The 19,448-nt window shown below is 44.8% G+C and overlaps 2 protein-coding genes across 3 annotated transcripts in view; both read right to left on the bottom strand.

The window, feature by feature from the left end:
- PAK1IP1 (PAK1 interacting protein 1) overlaps nucleotides 1-19,448 on the bottom strand; it is a 228,748-nt gene that overhangs the window by 104,127 nt on the left and 105,173 nt on the right. The window lies entirely within an intron of this gene.
- Nucleotides 1-19,448, bottom strand: part of LOC129645415 (N-acetyllactosaminide beta-1,6-N-acetylglucosaminyl-transferase-like) — a 93,295-nt gene that overhangs the window by 71,646 nt on the left and 2,201 nt on the right. The gene's annotated exons all lie outside the window — the stretch shown is intronic.

Raw genomic sequence — 19,448 nt, 5'->3', positions numbered from 1 at the left:
ACTGATTCATTGTTTTACTTAAACATTTGTTTCCAAAAGCCAAAGTAAGTGTGCCTGTGACTTGAGGTTAAGGATAGTTTAGGTCAAAAGTTTGCAACCTTCTGTTCGACCTCTCAAGGTTGCAGGTCCCCTACCCGAAGAAGTCCGTTAGTTCCAGGTGGAATTTAATCATTTGCATTTATAATAGCTCTTGAGACTAAAGTTTGAGACCCAAAGGATCAGATGCCAAATTCTATGATTATTTTTTCCTCAGTGACCTCACTTGATCTATTTTTTTAAAGATTAAGCAATATATCATAAACAAAACAAAAAATCACTATTTCAGGATAATCAATACTGTATAGTTTGGAAATATTGAATAAAAATGAATGCTAAGGATTCCAACCAGTCCATTCTAAAGGAGATCAATCAGTCCTGGGTGTTCTTTGGAAGGAATGATGCTAAAGCTGAAACCCAGTACTTTGGCCACCTCATGCGAAGAGTTGACTCATTGGAAAAGACTCTGATGCTGGGAGGGATTGGGGGCAGGAGGAGAAGGGGACAACAGAGGATGAGATGGCTGGATGGCATCACTGACTTGATGGACATGAGTCTGAGTGAACTCCGGGAGTTGGTGATGGACAGGGAGGCCTGGCGTGCTGCGGTTCATGGGGTCACAAAGAGTCGGACACAACTGAGCGACTGAACTGAACTGAAGGAGTCCTCGGCAGTCCAGTGGTTAGGACTCTGAGTTGTCACTGCTAAGGATCTGAGTTGGTTCCTTGATCTAGGAACTCAGATTCCACAAGCCTTAAGGTGCGGCTAAAAATAAAAGCCACAAAAGAGCAAAAAACCCTCCAAAATCGTGAATTCAAATGGTCGATAGCCTGATTCCTTGAATAAAATTTACTATGGTAAATTCACTATGGTAACTGGTACTTTTAGGAAGAATGAAAGAAAATGGATAGACAGAATGGTGCTAGTTGGTGTTATTTAAATAAGAGAAACCCTAGGTGCAGGTCATCCTGCCCCAAATTCATTCTGTACTTTACTGTACACAGTGCGGACGCCTGTCCTAATCCCAGTCTTTCACGAAACCCACAGGCTAGGGTTATTTACCGACAAACAGTGATGTGTTGAGTATCCTGTTTGCCATCAACTGAAATGGAGGAGGGTGTAGGAGAAGGAGACACACATTTTTTTTAAAATGAAAAAAAGTCAGAAAATACCACACACTGGTGCAGATGGAGAGCAACCAGAACATCTGTGCACTCCAGGAGGAAGCGTGAACTGGGACCACTCCAGGACATTGGCGATTTCTACTCAGGCTGAGCGCAGACCTCTGGCACCCAGCAGTTCCATCCCCAGGTATTTGTGTGTGTGTTTAAAGGACACACGACTCAGCGGTAAAGAATCTCTCTGCCAGTGCAGAAGAGGCTAGAGACGTGGGTTCAGTCCTCGGGTTGGGAAGATATCCTGGAGAGGGAAATGACAACCCACTTCAGTATTCTTGCCTGGGAAATCCCATGGACAGAGGAGCCTGGTGGGCTATAGTCCATGGGGTCGCAAAAGAGTTGGACAAGACTTGGCGACTAAACGACAATTAAAATTTCACCTAGCTCAACATCCACTGCAGCCACATTCCTAGTAGACCCAAATGCCCACCAACAGTTGTTACATGGCAGGGTTTCTCCACCATGGCAGTACTGGCATTTTGGGCTGAATAGGCCTTGTTGGGGGGGTGGTGGGGTGGGTGCTATCCAGTGGAAATTTACCAACATCCTCGGTCTCCACCCACCAGATGCCCATATCACCCCTTGTGCCCCCTCCAGGTTTTGACAACCAATGTCTCCAGATACGGCTAAATGTTCCAGGTCACCCTCCACCTTCCCACCCCAACTTCACATACCTCCTTCTCTGCACACAGCAATGAGAATGAATCATAACTGTCTGCAACCACCAAAAAGGGAATCTCACAAACAGACCATTGAGCAAGGAAAAAAAAAAAAAAAAAGGCAGACAGGAAAAGTACATGCTGTACATTTCCATTTCTATAAAAGTCAAAAACAGGTAAAAGCGTCTGTGCTGCCAGACATCATGGTAGTGACCGGAATGCTGGTTATGTTCTGTGTCCTTCCACTGACTGCGTGGCTGTGGCTGCGTCCACTTTGTGCAACGGTATCAAGCTGAGCCCTAGTGATACGTGCGCTTCTCTTTGTTATACAGTGTCTCACCAGAAGTGAGTGAATGAATGAAAGTATAACACGAGTCAATGTCCTCCTCCAAGAAATACTCTTTCAGCGAAGTCTCCCAGGTGACCAGGGAAGCAGCTGTCTCTGAAACAGCTCGTATTTATGGTTATCACTCCTGGTCAAACTCTCTGCAAGACCACATTCCATCCCTTCTTCCCTAAGCAGACCGAGGCTGTTTCCACTCTGTCTCCTGACACTAGCCGCCCTCAGTCATGACCCAAAGGTCTCGCCTTCCTACCAGTGAGCAATGTCCAGCAGGAAAGGAGCCAAGAGGAAATAGAACAGGAGGTTACAACTGAATTCAAAACCCCCCTGTTGCACATCCACACAAAACCGAGTGTCAGCCTTTAAGGCACTTGTAATCTGGAGAAGAAAATGGCAACCCACTCCAGTGTTCTTGCCTGGAGAATCCCAGGGATGGGGGAGCCTGGTGGGCTGCCATCTATGGGGTCACACAGAGTCGGACATGACTGAAGTGACGCAGCAGCGGCAGCAATCTAGATTAGGGGCTTACAAAGGGCTCAGTGGTAAAGAATCTGCCTGCTGATGCAGGAGACCCATTTTTGATCCCTGGGTCAGGAAGATCCCCTGGAGAAGAAAACAGCAACCCGCTCCAGTATTCTTGCCTGGAGAATCCCATGGACAGAGGAGCCTGGCGGGCTACAATCCACGGAGCTGTAAAACAGCTGGACGCTACTGGGGGACTAAACAACAAGAGTCTCTATTAGACAAGGATGAGGGGACACCTGGGCTGACAAGCAGAATGGACGTTACAACAGGGTACCAGGGAGTGTGAATGACACAGCTGGTAGCCGGGCATCGGGGGGCTCTCGCTCCCTCTTGCCCAATGAGGAAACTCCGAGTCCCAACTCAGAAGGTCACTGGTCTCCCGGTGACCTCCCAGCCCAGGGCCACTGTGCTAGAAGTGGCTGACTCGACTCGAATGTGAGCAGCTTTGCTCAGGGCTTTGTGCTGTTGGTCGGTGTCCCATCCCATGCCGTTCAGGCAGGCCCAGGGACGGCTAGGAGTCAGCACCCAGGAGTGCTTCATAGAAAACCAGGAGAGATAGGGAGAGCCGTGTTCACTTTTACTAAGACATGTGGCTTTCTCCAACATTCCTTTTCTTTCTCCAGCATTCAGTCCATCAGTATGTGCTGGGAAGCACTGGGTCTGAAGCACTGTAAATCTTTTCCTTCAAGCTTCCTTATTGCTCAGAAAACCATCTGGACAATCTTTTCCTTTCCTGTAGAACTGACTTCCAAATTCAGCCTTTCTAGCTCCCCCTTCAGGTGGTCACATTTCTGCAGGTATTAACCTGATCCAGAGGAGTAATTGGTCCTGGGCCAAACCGGGTTTCCAAGGCACCCTTGAACTAATAATTAACCAGGCACCTAAAGATACTCTCCAGGGACCAAGCCCTTGTGAACCATCTCCAACTCTTCTCTTTTTGCAGAGAACAAGTCACCAATTTTAGTGTAGATTATCATTTAATACTCATAGTAACTCTGTGAAGTAGGCACAATTATTATCCCCATTTCACAGATGAGCAAATGAGACTTAGAAATGTCCCACACATATCCAAGGTCATGAAGTTAGGTGGCATTAGAGCTGATCTCTGAATTTATATATATAAATACTGAGCTGCCTTCCAATACATATATGTCTATAAAGGCATCACAGTTCATTCCAAGCTCCTTCGCTCTTCCCAGAGGCCAAGGCCACCGCTGGTGGAGGTGGGACCAGCCTGTCTTGGAGCCAGGACTTCAGCTAAGCATCATGGGAAAGACCACTTACATAGAGTGGGAGGGGGAAGACGAGTGAATGTGCCGGGGTTAATGGGGGCCTGGTTCCTCACTCCTGGGGAAGGAAATGGAGAATAAAGAAGCCTTTGTTGTTGGGTTGGAATTGGAGGTCATGTGAATTTGTGTTTGTTTTTCTGGCTTTGCTGTGAGGCTTGTGGGATCTTCCCCAACCAGAGATCAAACCTGGGTCACGGCAGTGAAAGCAGTGAGTCCTAACAATTGAACCACTAGGGAATTCCCTATGGTTTTTAATAAGCGGGCAGAGATAGGTACATAGATAGATATAAATAGATAGGTACATAGGTAGCTGTGCGGTACATGGATACCTATGTGGAAAATTCTTCAAGGGATGGGAATACCAGACCACCTAACCTGCCTCTTGAGAAACCTGTATGCAGATCAGGAAGCAACAGTTAGAACTGGACATGGAACAACAGACTGGTTCCAAACAGGAAAAGGAGTACGTCAAGGCTGTATATTGTCACCCTGCTTATTTAACTTATATGCAGAGAACATAATGTGAAATGCTGGACTGGATGAAGCGCAAGCTGGAATCAAGATTGCCGGGAGAAATATCAAAAACCTCAGATATGCAGATGACACCACCTTTATGGCAGAAAGTGAAGAAGAACTAAAGAAGCTCTTGATGAAAGTGAAAGAGGAGAGTGAAAAAGTTGGCTTAAAGCTCAACATTCAGAAAGCTAAGATCATGGCATCTGGTCCCATCACTTCATGGCAAATAGATGGGGAAACGGTGGAAACAGTGACAGTCTTTTTTTTTTTTTTTTTGTCTAAAATCACTGCAGATGGTGACTGCTGCCATGAAATTAAAAGATCCTTGCTCCTTGGAAGAAAAGTTATGATCCACCTAGGCAGCATATTGAAAAACAGAGACATTACTTTGCTAACAAAGGTCTGTCTAGTCAAAGCTATGGTTTTTCCAGCGGTCACGTATGGATGTGAGAGCTGGACTATAAAGAAAGCTGAGTGCTGAAGAATTGATGCTTTTGAACTGTGGTGTTGGAGAAGACTCTTGAGAGTCCCTTGGACTGAAAGGAGATCCAACCAGTCCATCCTAAAGGAAATCAACCCTGAATATTCATTGGAAGGACTGATGCTGAAGCTGAAGCTCCAATAGTTTGGCCACCTGATGCAAAAAATTGACTCATTTGAAAAGATCTTGATGCTGGAAAAGATTGAAAGCTGGAGGAGAAGGGGACGACAGAGGATGAGATGGTTGGATGGCATCACCGACTCAACGGACATGAGTCTGAGCAAGCTCCAGGAGATGGTGAAGGACAGAGAAGCCTGGCGTGCTGCAGTCCATGGGGTCGAAAAGAGCTGGACACGACTGAGCAACTGAGCAACAACAAAAGAGATGTGACCACTAAGTGTAGCTCAAGATCCTTACTCAGATTTTAAGTTTAGGAAGGACATTATTAATACAACTGGTGATACGGGAGTAGGGTCTGTGGGTTAAAGAGGAACACGGCAGCACTTGCTGGTTATACTATGACAGGAAACTCTGCAGGAGAGTGCCTTGGTTGTTAGTGATTATTGCACTTTGAAATGGTGAGAGATGATTTGCAAACGGCTGAAGAGAAGTATAAAGGAGAGAGCGCGGAAGCAAAGAATAAGCAGGTATGGTAGAACGTCATGGGTTGTGGAGTGTAAGTGAAGGGTATAGGGGAGCTCTTTATACTATTCTTATAAGTCTATAAGTATTTTAAGTATAGTAATTTTGGAATTCGTTTAAGAGGTTGAAAACGCATTAAGATCTTCAAACATTTTTTAGACATTCAAGGAGTAGTATTTTCTTTTCTTTCTTTTTAAGGGGAACAGGGGTTTTCTTTAACCACTCTTTATTTATTTAATCTTTCTTTACTTTTTGGTTGCACCGGATCTTAGTCGCAACAGGCAGTGTCTTCAATCTTTAGTTGCAGCGTGCAGAATCTTAGTTCCTGGACCAGGGATCAAACCCACGCCCTCTGCAGTGGTAGTGCAGAGCCCTAATCACCGAACCACCAGGTAAGACCCCTGAAAATTGCAAAGAATAATATCGACCTCCCTCAGAGGATTTCTGAGAGGTTTAAATGACTTAGTCAAATGAAGCATTAACATTAAATCTTTGTACTCTCTCCTGGAGATAACATCTGTTCTACAGAATTTCTTCTTTAGCCACATTTGTATTACCTGCATCAACAAAGCGGTGCCAGGGATTTCCCTGGTGGTCCAGTAGTTAGGATTCTGCTGTCTTGTGGCCAAGGGCGGGGGTTCAATCCCTGGTCAGGCAATTAATGTCTCACAAGCTGCTTGGTGTTGCCAAAAACAACACAAAAAAACAAACAAAGTTCAAGAAAGCAAACAAACAAAGACTTCCAAAACAGTGCCAACGTTGGAGCCACCAAGGCTGCGGAAATAGCCCCCAACTATAAAATTAACACAGGACGACAATTCTACCTAGAGATTATTATGACCAAAGTCAGCTCTTCCCCACCCTTTCGGACCAAACAGAAACCTTGCTTCTCTGAGATTTTGAAATCTGGTTTTTAATGTGGGGTGTTAGATCAAGGAAGTAATTTTCAACAGTTTCCATGCCAGGGCATTTCCTGAAAGCAGTCGTTTGTCTGGCACCTGTTAAAAAATAATGATAACTGAACAAAGTTCTCTTCTTCACAGGTGAATAGACAAGGCTCCCCAACTGCCATGGGCCTTGTGTGCGGAATACACTACCAGGATCAGCAGGTAGCCTCTCAGCAGCTGCGCGCAGCAGGTCAGCCTGTGCGGACACGGCTGGGAAGCTTAGCAGTGTCTACACGGTATGACAAGGAAAGAGGCTGCCACGACAGGAAGCAGTCTGGAGACAAACCAAAAGCCTTCCATTGCTGTCTAGTCACTAAGTCACGTCCAACTCTGTGACTCCGTGGACTGTAGCCCACCAGGCTCCTCTGTCCATGGGACTCCCAGGCAAGAATACTGGAGTGGGTTGCCATTTCCTTCTCCAGGGGATGTTTTCAGACCAGGGATCAAGCCCATATCTCCTGCATGGCAGGAGGATTCTTCACGGCTAAGCCACCAGGGAAGCCTAAAAACCCTCCATACACTTTGGGGAAAGATGGAGCCAGTTCCGGCTACAGCGGCACCTGGGCACCCTCCAGAACAACTCTGGGTTTCTATTCTGAGGCTCCATGTCTTGTCAATAGAGACCTATCATTACGATTATTTTATTCTCAATCCTGCCTTGTCCTTAATTTCATTTCCCCTCCTATCTTAACCTTCTCTTTTATGGCTTTGAAGCTAGAAAGCCACCCCACACCTGGCTTTTGCCTGATTCACAAGATTGAAGCCTTGTGGCTTGTTAGGGCTCAAGACTGTAAAGGCGCCTTTGTCCATGAAATTCTCCAGGCAAGAATACTGGAGTGGGTTGCCATTCCCTTCTCCAGGGGATCTTTCCAACCCAGGAATCGAACCCTGGTCTCCTGCATTGCAGGCAGATTCTTTGCCAGCTGAGCCACCAGGGAAGCCCTGTAAAGTCACAAACAGCTGCACACAGCTCAGTATTTGCACGGAAAATTCTACCCGGGTGGCTGGTTTACCTTCCATAAAAATTGTTATGATTTTTCACCATGGCTAGAAGGAGCTTAGTTAGGATTGCAAAGATTATAGGAATTTGAAGTTCACTTCATTCCTAATAAGGATAAAACTTAGAGAGACACATTTATGAATCCTTGGAGGTAAAAACAAATGCTTGCGAAACTCTTTCAGACTCTGCCCCGAATTTGTCAAGCTCAGTAACACAAGAAATAGTATTGGGAGCAGCAAAGTGGTGTGGATTTAAACAACCCCTTCCTGTGTTTCTAGGTGGTCAAATATAGCCAGCACAGAACAATGCACACATACTAACAGAGACCGAGGCCAAGGGGCAAATCTTGTGAAACTGAAGAAACAAAAAGTAAAAGTCACACAAACACTAACTCGGGCTTCAGCAGCAGTCCTGTATCTCACAGTTCAAGAGCTGGAAGGGAAAGGTCATAGACTAGAGAGAGCAAATATGGGTTGGTTAGACAGGAAGGAATTGTAGCCATTTTATCCTTCAGAGGAGGAAGAATTGTGGTTTGCATAAAACAACAGAAAAGGGCTCAAATCTTAATACAGTAACTCAATTAAAAGGGTTACTTTATTTTTTAAATGAACCTTAACTAATTGCTCAGTCAAAGGGTTCAGGAAGAAGAAACCGGAATTGACATTTTGGCCAGGCATTTTAGCAAGGTATCCTTAATTCAACATTGGACAGTTTCATCTTTTAATCCGCCCAGTCTTCAAAACAAAATCAAGTGTCTTTGGCACTTATGAGTTGGATGTCCTTGAGAAAGTTGCAAAAACTCTCCGTACCTGTTTCCTCATCTATAAAATAGAGCTTGAAATGCCAAGATTCAAAGAAGTAATGCCCAAGAGGCACTTAGTCCTCTTCCAAGAAGGCAGACCAAATGCCAACAAGCACATGAGAAGATTTTCAACATCATGGCTCCTTGTTCGGTAAGTCGTGTTTGATTCTTTGCAGCCCCGTGGACCGCAGCGCTGCAGCGCTGTCTTTCACAATCTCCCGGAGTCTGTTCAAACTCATGTCCATTGAGTGGGTGATGCTATCTAACCATCTCATCCTCTGCCACCCACTTCTTTTGCCTTTAATCTTTCCCAGCATCAAGGTCATTTCCAATGAGTTGGCTCTTTGCATCAAGTGGCCAGAGTATTGAAGCTTCAGCAGCAGTCCTTCCAATCAATATTCAAAAGGCCAACCAACACATGAAAGGTGTTCAAGATCATTGCTCATTAGGGAAATGCAAATCAAACCAAAGGAGATACCACTTCACATCTACTAGAATGGGTAAAATAAAAAGGCAATAATGAGGGTTGGTGCATATGTGAAGAAATTGGAACCCTCATACCTTGCTGGTGGAAATGCAAAATGGTATACCTGCTTTGGAAACCAGCTTGGCAATTCCTCAAAATGTTAAACATAGAGTTACCACATGGACCAGAAATTTTTAAATTTTTAGGGGCCCACTGTGTGGCATGCAAGATTTAGTTCCCCAACCGGGGATAGAACCTGTGCCCACTTTGGTGGAAGTGCAGAGTCTTAACCAGTGAACCTCCAGGGAAGTCCCTGAACCTGTAATTTTACTTATAGAATCTACCCAGGAGAAATGAAAACATGTGCCTGTACAAAGACTTGCCTAGGAATGTTCATAGCAGCATTATTCATAATGGCCCCAAAGTAGAAACAACTCGAAAGCTTATCGACAGATGAATGAGTAAACAAAACGTGATCTACCCCCATAACAGAAGTCATCAATATAAAGAAGAGAAGTACTGATTCATGCTACAACCTGGATAATCCTCATAATCATTCCATTAATGGAAGGAGACAGACATGAAAAAGCATATCTGTGGCTTGACTTAAAAATGTCCAGCAAAGGCAAATCTATTCAGACAGAAAACAAAGGATTGTAAATGGGCATGAAGTTTCTTCTGCAGGTGATAAAAAATATTCTAAATTCAGCTGGGGTCATGGTGGTGCACTTGTACATATACTAAAAACCATTTAATTGTGTACTTGAAACAGGTGAGTTTTACAGTATACAAATTATTATATTTCTGAATAACACACCTCAATTCTGTGGTGTGTAAATTGTACCTCAATAAAGCTATAAACTCAGAGGAAGAAGGACAGTTTGTCCAGCACCTGACATTGAAAATATTCATATGATGAATATTTTAGTCACTTCTTTTGTAGTGACTAAACCTGGGTGGACTGTAAGCTGTTAGTGATTTGGACAGCAGAAGACTACCTGGTTGGCATGAAAGCAATACTTTGGCAGGAAAAACATGGGGTGCAAGAGGCCGGTCACATACCCGGTCTCAGGCGAGTTCCTGGAGAGGGCTGCCATGTGAGGGTCCCTGGTTCCTCACAGTAAGGACTTCAAGAGCCAGCCAGAGTGAAAGAACAAATTTATTGAGGGAAATACACATTCCATAGATAAAGTATGGACCATCTCAGAAGGCAAGAGGCCCCAGGGAACAGGGTTGTTAGTTTTTACGGGCTGGGTAATTTCATAGGCGAAATGCCAGGCTGGATGAATCATAAACTGGAATCAAGATTGCAGGGAGAAATATCAATAAACTCAGGTATGCCAATGACACCACCCTAATGGCAGAAAGCGAAGAGGAACTAAAGAACCTCCTGATGAAGGTGAAAGAGGAGAGTGAAAAAGCTGGCTTAAAACTCAACATTTAAGAAACAAAAATCATGGTATCCAGTCCCATCACTTCATGGCAGTTAGATGGAGAAAAAAATGGAAACAGTGACAGACTTTATTTTCTTGGGCCCCAAAATCACTGCAGACAGTGACTGCAGCCTGAAATTAAAAGATACTTGCTCCCTGGATGAAAAGCTATGACAAACCTAGACAGCGAATTAAAAACCAGACACCACTTTGCCAACAAATGTCCATATAGTCAAAACTATGGTTTTTTCCAGTAGTCATGTACAGATGTGAGAGTTAGACCATAAAGAAGGTTGAGTGCTGAAGAACTGATGCCTTCGAACTGTGGTGCTGGAGAAGAGTCTTGAGAGTTTCTTGCACAGCAAAAATATCAAATCAGTCAATCTTAAAGGAAATCAACTCTGAATATTCATTGGAAGGATTGATGCTGAAGTTGAAGCTCCAATACTGTGGCCTGATGAGAAGAGCCGACTCATTGGAAAAGATCCTCATGCTGGGAAAGATTGAAGGCAGGAGGAGAAGGGGATGACAGAGGATGAGATGGTTGGATGGCATCACTGACTCAATGGACATGAGTTTGAGAAAGCTCTGGGAGTTGGTGACGGACAGGGAAGCCTGGTATGCTGCCGTCCAGGGGGTCTCAGAGTTGGACAGGACTTAGCAACTGAAAACACCAGCAAATTTGGGGAAGGGGCAGAGATTTCCAGGAACTGGTCACAATAAACTCTGAAAGAGATGGGAATACCAGACCACCTGACCTGCCTCTTGAGAAATCTGTATGCAGGTCAGGAAGCAACAGTTAGAACTGGACATGGAACAACAGACTGGTTCCAAATAGGAAAAGGAGTACATCAAGGCTGTATATTGTCACCCTGTTTATTTAACTTATGTGCAGAGTACATCATGAGAAATGGTGGACTGGATGAAGCACAAGCTGGAATCAAGATTGCTGAGAGAAATATCAATAACCTCAGATATGACACCACCCTTATGGCAGAAAGTGAAGAGGAACTAAAGAGCCTCTTGGTGAAAGTGAAAGAGGACAGTGAAAAAAGTTGGCTTAAAGCTCAACATTCAGAAAACTAAGATCATGGCATCCGGTCCCACCACTTCATGGCAAATAGATGGGGAAACAGTGGAAACAGTGTCAGACTTTATTTTTCGGGGCTCCAAAATCACTGCAGATGGTGATTGCAGCCATGAAATTAAAAGACACTTACTCCTTGGCAGGAAAGTTATGACCAACCTAGACAGCATATTAAAAAGCAGAGACATAACTTTGTCAGCAAAGGTCCGTCTAGTCAAGGCTATGGTTTTTCCAGTGGTCATGTATGGATGTGAGAGTTGGACTATAAAGAAAGCTGAGTGCCAAAGAATTGATGCTTTTGAACTGTGGTGTTGGAGAAGACTCTTGAGAGTCCCTTGGACTGCGAGGATCCAACAAGTCCATCCTAAAGGAGATCAGTCCTGGGTGTTCATTGGAAGGACTGATGTTGAAGCTGAAACTCCAATACTTTGGCCACCTGATGTGAAGAACTGACTCATTGGAAAAAACCTTGATGCTGGGAAAGATTGAGGGCAGGGGGAGAAGGGGACGACAGAGGATGAGATGGTTGGATGGCATCACCAACTCAGTGGACATGGGTGTGGGTGGACTCCGGGAGTTGGTGATGGACAGAGAGGCCTGGCATGCTGCGGTTCATGGGGTCGCAAAGAATCGGACATGACTGAACAACTGAGCTGAACTGAACACTTTTATGGTTGACCTTGGAACTGTCATGGTGCCTATAGGTGTGTCATTTAGCTAATGTATTACAAGGAAGCTCAAGGTTCAGTGGAAATCAAACCTTCCACCTTCTTGGGCCTAACCACGTTGGGGTTCTAGCCAGTTTATGTTCTGTTCTCAACAGCTCCTTCATTTTTTTTAAAGGTTGTGCCCTGCCCCTGTCCTGCCTGTTTTAATGCCACATTTATTTTATAGTAGCACAATAGGTGAATCATATTCAGTTTGACACTCAGCAGTGTGTGGTCGAGGCTCATAAAGACAAAAATGTCCCTCTAACCCTCTAGGACTCTTCACTCTGTCTCCACAGATACTGGAACAACAATAAACCCTTAAGAAGATAAGGATACCAGCAGGAGCAAAAGAGTCCAGAGGACAAACTCTACCCATGGGTGGTGGGTGCTCAGTACACAGAGCTCAGTACAGCTCTCAAAGATAATCAGAATTTCTTCAGGCAAAGAGAGGCCTCAGGGGAAAAGCTGACCGAGAGGAAAGAGGTCGGCTTGGGGCTTAGCAACTCTACCAGGAATTCAAGTGGTAGCAAAGTAAAGCACCTACCTACATTTTCTGGATAGTTTTAATCAGAGCCTCTCAGGGTTGGTACAACTGGCAAATTCCCCTAATGGTTGATTTTGATTTTCTAAGACTTGAACTAAAACAGTTTCCATCACTGCCATGATACAGAGGCTGACGCGAGGTGAGCTCGGTCTCAGGTAACTGCTGACTCCCACAGACCCACTGCACTCAAGTTTTCTGGTGGATTTGGCCTAGGTGCTAAGGATGTCTGCCCTTTGGAAAAGGGGGTGGAGCCAGAGGCAGGACGTAAAAACTGAATTAGACTGAAAATAGCAGACTGAACTTTCTGCCAAACGGAAGGAGAATTTCCATCACTTGGAGAAAAAATGACACTGAAGAGAAGGGGAAGACTACACTATCGTCGCCCATTCAATGGCTCCTCACTCAACATTCTTCTGGAGCCCAGCGGGAGGAGGAAGTTAGGCCAGAAATCCAAGGGCTGGTGTCAGTCATCCAGTTCATGCTCTCCCTTTTGGGGTGCAGGAGGTGAGGGTGGGGCAGGGAGGCGGGGTTGAGGGGGGACCAGTGAGATGCTGTGGGGGTCACCCTAGGACAGCAGTCAAGTGGGTGGGTGGGGGTGGCGGCTTCTGTGGGAGGGGCGGGGAGCAGAGAAACTTCCCTGAGGAAGTAAGTGACCTTTCAACGCGAACTGAGGCTATTTCAACTAGATCGGGCGAACATTCCAGAATGAGCGACAAAAGAGCATTTCAGAACGAAGGGGCAGTGTGAGCAAGGGCCTGGAGACTGTCTGTCTTCCGACAGAGCTAGGATGACAGAAACTTGGCAGCGTCAGAGGCCCTGGACTCGGCTCAGAATGCCACTTCCTAATAAGAGGAAAGAGAAAGCAGCCACTTCAGACCCCACTCACATGACCCTGCTAATAAAAGCAACAGCTGAGTGGTGACCTCTGTGGGCTGCATGTCCAATTTCTAGTAAAAAAAAATATCCCTGTGCCTTCAAAAACACTTTTTTTTTTTTGGTCACACACAGAAATTTTAGAATCCTAACACTAAAACTTCAAAAAGCAGCATCTAAGAAGTTCTTTTTTGTTCTCCCTCTCTTGGAAGAGTTAATAAGCTCCTACAACATCCCAGGTACAATTTGTGTGCAATCTAATTCTTCCTACAGTCTGACAAGGTGATGTTTTGATGACAAATCAGAGAAATTAGACATTTTGCCCCAAATGACACAGATTGTAGGTGGCAAAGCCAGGACTGTCTGCTTTTAAATCCCGCCAACAAATTGGGAGCCACCGCTGACTCTACAGGCTTCCCAGGGAGCTCAGTTGGTAAAGCATCTGCCTGCAATGCAGGAGACCCCGGTTCGGTTCCTGGGTAGGGAAGATCCCCTGGAGAAGGGATAGGCTACCCACTCCAGTATTCTTGGGCTTCTTTTGTGGCTCAGCTGGTAAAGAATCTGCCTGCAATGTGGGAGACCTGGGTTCAATCCCTGGGTTGGGAAGATCCCCTGGAGAAGGGAAAGGCTACTACTCCAGTATAGCAGAGTTAATTATATTAAGTATGACATACGCTGCAATCCTTATTTATCTTGTAACTGGAAGTTTGTACCTTTTGACTGTCTTCATCCAATATCCCCTCCCTCTGGTAACCATAAATTTGATCTCTTTCCCTCTGAGTTTGTTTTTGATGGATTCTTGACCTGTGCTAGTTCCTGTCACACAACACAGTGATTTGCTATTAATACGTTTATACATTTCAGAGTAATCTCCACAAGGGGCTATTGCCATCTGTCACCACCGAAGACATTACATTATTATTGGCTTTGTTCCCCACCCTGTAGCTCTGTACCTTCCCTACCTGTGACTCATTTATCTTGCAACTGGAAGTTTGTACCTCTTTTTTCTCTTTTAAAATATTTATTTATATTTTTAGGCTATGCCGGGTCTTAGTATCGCCGTGCAAACTCTTACTTGTGGCACAGGGGATCTAGTCCCCTGGCCAGGGATCTAACCTGGGCCTCTAGCATTGAGAGCATGGAATCTTAGCCACTGGACCACATGGGAAGTCCCAGTTTGTACTTTTTAGTATCCTTCACCTAGTTCTACCTCCAACCCCCTTGCCTCTGCCAACCATTTGTTTGTTCTTTGTATCGACAACTCCATTTCTGTTTTTTTTGTTTTTTAGATTCCACATATAAGTGAAATCCTCTGGTATTTTTCTCTCTACCTGACTCTTTTCATTCAGCGTAGTACTCTCTAGGTCTACCCATGTTATTACAAATGACAAGATTTCATTCTTCTTTATTGCTGAGTGTGTGTGTGTGTGTGTGTGTGTGTGTAAACCACATCTTCTTTATCCATTCATCTATTGATGGGCACTTAGCTTGGTTCCATATCTTGGCTATAATAAATAATGCAGGAATGAAGATGGGGTATATATTAATGCATGTTTTTGAGTTAGTATTTTTGTTTTCTTTGGATAAATACCCAGTGGTGGGATTGCTGGATTGTATGGTAGTTCTATTTTTTATTTTTTATTTTTTTGAGGAAAGATGGTATTTCCTTGAAAAATAACTCGCATGTATCCCAACTTGCTGATTTCTTTTCCTATGACAAAAGTCTATATTTCAACAGATACAAAAAAAGAGATTGTTCAAGCTATTAATAAAACTTGTCCCCCAACTGTCCTTCCCCAACAAGTCTGCCCCTACACCCAGTGATCCTGGAAGCTTTGTGAGCATAATGTGTTTGAGAAGCATAAATTTCCTCTGGAGATAGCAAGATCCCAGCCAAATCCCTGGGGGGGGGCTGTGAAGCTGTGAGTTCCCAGAAGCAGCTTTATTTAGACTGATTCTTCCTGCTTCTCTCAAGGTTTCAGCACTTGGCACCTCAGCACAGCATCTGTACATATAAAGAGACTAAAGCAACTAGCCAGCCTCCAATAAAGATGGAGTCAGGCCAGTGTGGACTTTACAGCAGAAACTCAACAAGCCTCCCTTTTCAAGGGCACAGGGGCACATACACGGCAGAAAATACCAGCAGGGCGGGTCCATCGGCTGGTTCTCCAAGGGAAAAATGAAAAGCGAATAAAATCTGTCTTCCAAGCCCACAATCTCCAATTTGCTTCTTTTCTCTATACCTTCCCTTTTTGATTTCTTGTTGTTCTTTTTTTCCTCCCATCTCCAATGAAACCTGCTCTCAGCTTTTTCTTTTTCTGTGAGATTTTTTTCAGAATGAGAAAAGACTCTTTTCATTCATTCATTCATTAATATTAATTTGAAATAAGCTCCCACTGAATCAAATGAGAAATATTCCTTTGTTGCAAGTGAGGCCGAAACCGTTGGTCAGTTTCAAAATCTTTAAATCCCAAGAGCATGTGATGAATAAAACTAACCCACCAAAAGTTCCTGCTCAGGGCAGAACCATGCCGACGGGAGGAGCACATGATCTATAACTTGGAAGCAAACAGGAGGTGGTGAACTGGCACCTCTGGCCCATAAAAGGATCTCTGTCCTAACTGGAAATCAGCCATGGCTGAGGCCAATGGGGAACTGAAAGGCTGCCACCTTGGTGTGACCTGGGTTAAGGAATGGAAGGCGCAGGACAGAGTTGGGAGAGAAGCGGGGTAAAGACGGAGGAAGGTCAGGAACCCTCATTTCACAACAGCTGGTGACGTCCGTTGGACAGCATCTTTTAAGGCACCTGTGAATGCTCTTTCTGGAGCACATCTGTCCTTGTGGGCCCCTTCGCCTGAGCGGGCTGTGCAGGAACCCTCACTTCTGAGAGGTTTCCGGAGGACTGGCTGCTGCTGAATGGTCTTACTGTGTATTAGGACCACGGCTTGCCTTGTGTTTGAAACCATGTGACCCTGCCCCGCTGGCCCCACCTGACCTGAATGGTTGGGAGCCTCAATGAAAGGCAGCGCATCTACAGAGGGGTCACCTGCTGCCCAGGAAGTGGCCGGGATGCAAACAGGGATGCTCCCTATCCAGTGACTTCAGGACCCACACAGCGAGACTCTCTGAGAACAAACATCTGAAGGAGACAGGGAGGAATTTCCATCAACAGAGCGGCCCAGAATCTGGCTGGAGACACAAGGGGAAGGTGTTGAAAGTAGAACCCGCCGGGCTCATGAGCAAGAAGAAGCCCTGAAGCAGAGGTAAGACTCTTAGGTAAGGACGGAGAACCAGAGATGAAGATGCTGATGCTTCTCCAAGTCGCTAGGACTGCCCTGCTGCTGTCTGACTGTTCTTCCCTGAGCAGGGAGGACACCCGGCTGCCTGCTCTGTGCTTCCCAGGAGCCACCAGCCATGGGCACCTTTGGTATTTGAGTTATATTGGGTTCAATAAAATACATGATTCAAAGTCACTTGACCTACTCATTCTTGTTTCTATAATGCAGCCGCGAAAGATGGAAAGTTACCTATGTGGCTCACACTGCACTTCTCTCAGATGGTGTACTACATCCCCACAAGGCCATTTCATCCAGGAGATCTTTTTTTCTGTCCTATTGCTTCTTCTTCTGATTTTTTTAACTTTTTGGCCACACCACTTGGCATGTGGGATCTTAGTTCCCCAACCAGGGATTGAACCTGTGCCCACCCCCGCCATGGAAGCTTAAATTCTTAACCACGAGACCACAAGGGAAGTCCCTGTCCTATTACTTGAGAATCCTAACACACCCACCATCACTGCAGTTAATTAGAACAATCTTAAAATGTCCAAAACAAATAGCCAACAAACTCAGCAAAGAAGGACCCTTGAAACAGAAATGACCCAGATGTTCACATAGCAGGAGGAACCATTAAACAAGACAGCCACTTAAGTTTCTAGTTCCCTCACCTCCTCACGACCAAGCCCTACTCTCAGGCCTGCCTCAGGTCTTGTAAGAGTTGGCTGGCCCAGTGAAGGCCTCTAACAAGGATCCTCTGGACACATAACACAGAAGCAATTCTAAAGGCTCCTTCCTTGAAACGTTTTGAAAGGCATGGAGCTGTCCATTTGTTTTCCATTGTCTCGCTGACCTGTAACTGCTGGTCTTTACCAGAGATTTAACAATCTAGTTCCAATAGATAAATCATGCTGAGGACGCAGAATTTCTGTTCAATAAATTGATTAGAATCATTAGTTAGACTCATGGGCTCCAGAGTGAAGGAGACTCACAGGCCATCTGTCCAACACTTGATAAATGAGTTTCCTTGACACTATTTCTCCAGCCTCGGCTTCCAAACATCCCTTAGGTTTGTTCACTATTCTAATCCCAGATCCATGGAAACGGTCTACATAGTATGTGGTCCAAGCAACACGTAAGAGACAAGTGGGGCTTTTCCTTCCCTTAGTCTGGGTACTACAACTCCACGTGAACAGCTAAATGGTCATGACTCCTCCAGTTCAGTTTCTTTTTAAAATTTTATTATTTTTGGCCACATCATGACTTAGTTGGGTCTTAGTTGTGGCTCACAGGCTTAGTTGCCCCAAGGCATGTGGGATCTTAGTTCTCCAACCAGGAATTGAACCATATCTGCACTGGGAGGCGGATTCTTAACCACGGGACCACCAGGGAAGTTCCTTCACTTCACTTTCTTGAGCCCTGATTTCTTTTTTGATTGTGATCTCTGCCAAAAGAGGTCATTTAATTTTTTTCTTAATTAAAAAAATTTATTCAAATATAGTTGATTTACAGTGTTGTTCTAGTTTCAAGTATACAGCAAAGTGATATATATATCTATAGGGTTGCAAAGAACCGGACACAAGTGAAGCAACTGACCATACACACACACATATATGTATGAAACCCCATGGACGGTAGCCCACCAGGCTCCTCTGTCCATGGGATTCTCCAGGCAAGAATACTGGAGTGGATTGCCCAGCCCTCCTCCAGGGGATCTTCTCAACCCAGGAACTCAACTTGTGTCTCCTGTACTACAGGCAGATTCTTTACTGCTAAGCCACCGGGAAAGCTTTTTCAGATCATTTTCCAATACAAGTTATTACAAGACATTGCCCCGTGCTATACACTAGGTCCTTGTCTTGATTTCTTTTATCATTACAACATTACTCATTCCTGCTCTGGGAAAACCATCGATTTAAAAAGCATTTTAAGTCTAACAAGCTTTGTGTACTAACATCAAAAATAAGCATCCACAGTGCTTCACAGCCTTGACTGTCCCTGAGAATTTCCTGGAGGCTGAACAAATACTGAAGTTCACATCCACCCAGGAAATCAGGAAATGTATTTTTACAAGCTCCAGGAGCCTTTAATATGTATCTAGGGCTGAACCACTAATCTGAAGAAGCCATGACCCTAATCCTTATGTTGATTCAAGTTAGTTTTCCTTTGAACTAGGAATCTGAATTTTTATTTCCAATTGAACTAGCAGAACTGAAATTAGTTCACTGTAAACAATTGGAGATTATTTAAGGCATTTAGAACTTGGACCAAGGAAAGGTGAAGTTGATTTAGGAACAACCGAACAACTAATTTGGGAAATCACCTTAAAAGCAATGGCACCCCACTCCAGTACTCTTGCCTGGAAAATCCCATGGATGGAGGAGCCTAGTAGGCTGCAGTCCATGGGGTCACTAAGAGTCAGACACGACTGAACGACTTCACTTTCATTTTTCACTTTCATGCATTGGAGAAGGAAATGGCAACCCACTCCAGTGTTCTTGCTTGGAGAATCCCAGGGACGGGGGAGCCTGGTGGGCTGCCGTCTATGGGGTCGCACAGAGTTTGGACACGACTGAAGTGACTTAGCAGCAGCAGGCTTAGGCGACCTGGTACAATTGGTGCATTTGCCTGCTGCTGCTGCT

The sequence above is a fragment of the Bubalus kerabau genome, chromosome 3, assembly GCF_029407905.1.
Source record: "Bubalus kerabau isolate K-KA32 ecotype Philippines breed swamp buffalo chromosome 3, PCC_UOA_SB_1v2, whole genome shotgun sequence".
In the NCBI taxonomy this organism is placed as follows: Eukaryota; Metazoa; Chordata; class Mammalia; order Artiodactyla; family Bovidae; genus Bubalus; species Bubalus kerabau.
This window is presented reverse-complemented; position numbering and strand designations above follow the sequence as displayed.